Source organism: Tamandua tetradactyla, chromosome 2 (assembly GCF_023851605.1).
Source record: "Tamandua tetradactyla isolate mTamTet1 chromosome 2, mTamTet1.pri, whole genome shotgun sequence".
Classification (NCBI taxonomy): Eukaryota; Metazoa; Chordata; class Mammalia; order Pilosa; family Myrmecophagidae; genus Tamandua; species Tamandua tetradactyla.
In genome coordinates, this window is record NC_135328.1 from 80324724 (window position 1) to 80329255 (window position 4532).

General features: G+C 35.8%; 1 pseudogene; it reads right to left on the minus strand.

The window, feature by feature from the left end:
* Positions 1–253: 253 nt before the first annotated feature.
* Positions 254–4099, minus strand: LOC143660907 (structural maintenance of chromosomes protein 4-like; annotated as a pseudogene).
* Positions 4100–4532: the final 433 nt, after the last annotated feature.

Here is a 4532-nt window from a genome sequence, read left to right on the forward strand (position 1 = left end):
GGCTTTAGTTTGTAAGCTGCCAGAATGCATTATGCCAGGAATGGAATGTTTTTTTTTTTTAGAAGTAGGTATAGAGAATACTTTATTAGATGTATTACATGTCTTAAATTAACAGTATAAAACGTAAATAAGTTTTGTGATTCAGTTTAGGAATATGTATTTTTATACACTTCTTTACAAATAAAAAACCCGTCATATACCCAAACTATGTTGATTCAACAAGGAATCTTTGGAATCTTCAGTATAATCAAGGTTAGCAAAGTCCTTTAGATGCAATATCTTTTGGGTTTACCGCAACACTTTTTGTTATATTATATGTTTTGTAAATTTCAATATGTCTACCTAAAATCTCAAGCATATTATTTAGAAGAGAAATATGATGAACTGAGCATTTTTTGTTGTTCATATATATAGAATGCAACAATAGACACATTTTTAAAATCAAGGGCTGCATAAATCTTGTCCATGAAACAAAGGGGAGTGGGTTTGTAAGTAGTGAAGAGCAAATACTAAAGCCAATGAACTAAGAGTTTTCTCTCCTCCTGAAAGGTTGAAGATCTTCTTCCAATTTTCTTTGGTGGTCCAAAACTGAACATGATTCCTTCAGAGAAAGGATCCAAGCTGTCTACAAGCTCCAGTTCAGTCTCACCTCCCAGAGTAAGCATTTGGTAATTTTCCTTTAATTTATTTGTTATTATGTAAAAACCTGCCATAAATTCATTAAGCCTTTGTTTTCGAAGGTCTTCATATGCCTGTCTAAAATTATCTCTTTCATGAGTAATTTTGTCCAATTCTGCCACCCATTGCAAATATAATTCTTCCTTCTTTTTATATTCTGCGATGGCACCAAGGTTTGGTTTCAGTTCATGTCACTGGGCTTCCAAAAGTGCAATCTGATTTTTTATAGGATTTTTGATTGCTTCAAGATCCTCTGGGCTTAAAATGGAAACCTCTTTAATAGGATTACCTTCTATGGGATGCAGTGATATTTTTGAAATTTCTTTTTGTCCATATTTTATTTTAGAATTATGTTCAGCAATGTGAACATCTATCTGTTCAAGTTTCAACTTAATACCAAGTGCGTCTTCTTGAAGAGCATGTTCATTTTCTTGAATTACTTTTAGTTCTTGAAGTAGATTACGATGTTCTTTCCGGATCTCTGGTAAGGACTCCTCTGCAGCATTTGTGTTCTTCACAACGTCTTCTGATTTGTCCTCAAGACTTTTTAGCTCTCCTGTTAAGTCATCTACTTCCTTCTCAGTATCTTTTATTTCTTTCTCTTTATGAAAGACAAAGTCTTGTGCTTTTTTAAGATTTTTGTCTGCAGTCTTGACTGATACTTGGACTTCAGTAATAGCCGAAGCAAATTCATCTAATTGCTTATTTATTTGATCAAGTTTGTCTTTTACCTTTAGTTTATGGTTATTGATTTCTATGATAATATTGTGTAACCTTTTAATCTCAGCTTCTACTTTACCAGCCTTCTCAGCCACACTGTCCTATTCAGTTTTGAAAGCACTAACATTTTCTTCTAGTAATTTCTGCCTCTCTTTTTTTATCAAGGGCTGTAGCAAGTACATTAGCATCAAGTTCCTTAACTTAGACATTCAAATATTCTTCTTGCTCTGATAAGCGATGGATGCTTGCAGTAAACTTTTTCTAGCATATTCCTCATTTCTCATACATTGTTCCATAACATAACTGCTACTTCTTCAAGTTGTGCTTTCTGTCCCTGAATTTGTGCTGCTTTTTGAGAGTCTCTTTGCAACTGTGGTTCCATTTTATTTACTTCTTTTTCAGAGATTTCAGCCATAACTGATGAACCCATTCTTCCTTTCATTACTTTGCTTCGATTGCCAGTCATTGTACCTGACTGTCCTGTGACTTGTCCTTGTAAAGTTATTACTTCCATCTTCTATCTTTTTGATATGCTACTCTTGTGGCTTGATCCTAAGCTGCTAGCTACTAAGGTATCCCATAAAGCAAAGTGAAATGCTTGGTGAATTTTCTCATCTTTTAACCAAATAACCGAGGAGTATTTTCAGGGGTTGGAATTTTGGTCATTTTTTCGCCCCATGTGGCCATCTTATCGAAACCTATAAAAGTTGTGACTCCAATATTTTGTCTTTTAAAGAAGTTTACACATTCTTGGGCTGTATAATTAGGATCAACAACAATGTAGACTAGTGCTTGACAGTAGAATGAAATAGCAACATTGTATGTTTCATTAACGGCTCCTAGATCCCCCAATAGCCCACATATTCCTGGAATCCTGCCAGATTTTTTTCTTGAATTATTGCATCAAGGACTTTCCCCTTACTTCAGTTCACTGCTAAAGAACTCTTTGCTTTGTCAGCTTTTTTGAAAAGATCTCAAACCAAACTTTTGAAGTCTATTTCTTCTTGTGTGAGTTTTTCAAGTTCTTTTTCTTTCTCCTTTAATTCTTGTTCAATTCGAGGAAGTTTTTCTTCTATATCTCCGATTGCACATTTCCCTTCTTTCAGAATCTCAGAAGCTGCAATTAGAGCTTCCTTGGCCTTACTTAATTGAGACACTGCAGTATTATGACAACTGAGATAGATATCAAGTTCTGATTGGGCTACATCCATCTTTGAATGTGCTTCATTTATTGATTTACTAAAACCGATAAGTTCTTTTTCTTGACTTTCTTTTTCTTTCTGAAGCCCCTGTGTTTCCTGTTTAAGGCTATCCACAACTTCCTTTAAGTTTTTTCTTCTTTCTCCTTTTTCTCTTCAAGGATATTTTTTCAAGTTGTTATTGCAGTTATTATATTCTCACTCTTGGCAGGTATACTTTTTAACTCTTAAACCTTTTCTTTATCTTTTTGAAGTTGTTTCTCAAGGTTTTTTGGCTTTACTTGTAGCATGTTTTAATTTTTCCTTAACTTGATCTTCCAAATCTAGCTGTGTAAATTTTTCTTTATTTTCCTCAATAAATGTTGTAATTTTATTCTGTTTCTTCTCTACATCTTTTATAGCTTTATTCTTAGCTTTCATTTAATTTGACAGTATGTTGCTCTTTGCATTAATTTCTTTGGTGTCTTCATTAATTTTTTTCCTTTTGTGTTTTCATTGCAGCAATTTGTTTCTGCAGGTTATAAATGTAATATTGACAAACCCTATTCTTTTTCTTAAATATTTCATTTTCAAAGGTAAGAAATTCAATGGCTATGTTTTTCTCTCCTTCTAGGGCATCCTTCTCCTTTTCCATCCTCTTAACTCTGTTTAACTTCTCTCCCCTGTGTTCATTTAAAAATTCAACTGTCTTGCACAAGACTTTAATAGGTTCATTTAGCCATCCACAAACAACTACATCTTCTAAATATTCAAGCATACACTTATTGTGTTCAGTTTGGCTTTTTGGTTTCATCATAGTGATTTGTTCAACTTCACCCTGTAAAATTAAAATCTATTATGGTCCAAGTCAATTCCATGGCTTTGAAGAAGATTTCCAACATCTTTAAATGCTCTTTTTTCCCCATTTATGTGGTAGACAGAAGTATTATCTCTGTAGGCCATTCTGGATACATAAAACTTACTGTTAGGAATTACTTTATAATCATCTTCTTTCCTTATCAATTGTCTTTTGAAAATGAACTTCTACAATACAACTCTGAATATCCTTATGTTCATCAGGATTATGTATTAGTACAGAAAGTTTTTTAGACCTTATTTTTTGTGGTTGAAAAACAAACACAAAAAGCATAGAATAGATAACACTGGATTTCCCACTGCCATTTGGCCCAATAATACATGAAAATTGCTTATGGAAAGGTCCCAGAATTTTTTCCCCAGCATAGGATTTGAAGTCCTGGTTTACAATATGAGTTATCATAAGCCAAGGAGCTCCAGCTTCATTGGTCATTACTGGAGTGGGGGACGAGGGATGGTATTCAAAATCTCTTCTAAACTCCATTTATCAGTTCTTCACTTGAAGTCTCTGCAGTGGCCAGGGTCGGACCCTCAGCATGGTTGGGCGGCAGCTCAGACTCCACATTGCTGCTGGCACCGTCCGGCGATGGTGGCCAGTCCTTCTCTCTCCGCTGAGCCAAGAAGGGCTGGGTGCCTTTGCACAGCATGGTCACTGCAAGGCCGTCCACTCAGACCAGGGTTTGAAATGGTCGTGTAAACCCCCTCTCCTACCAGTATTTCAACTCCATGGAATGGCTTTTTAAAAGGGAATTTGTTAAATTGCAAGTTTACAGTTCTAAGTCTATGAAAATGGACAAATAAAGGCACCAACAAGAGGCTACCTTCATTCAAGAAAGTATGATCCCTCTGTCTCTGGGAAGGCACCTGGTTAGGGTCTGACTTCTGGATACCTCTCTTAGCTTGGGCATGCACATGGCAATATCTGCTAGCTTTCTCTCCTCACCTCATAGGGCCCCTACGGGCACTTTCCTTCTGCATCTCCAGTGATCTGAGGCTATGTGTGCTCTGTGGGCTCTGTGCCTTTTTGCAAATGGCTCCCTCTTAAAGGGCTCCAGTAAACAACCCCAACTTGAATGGGTA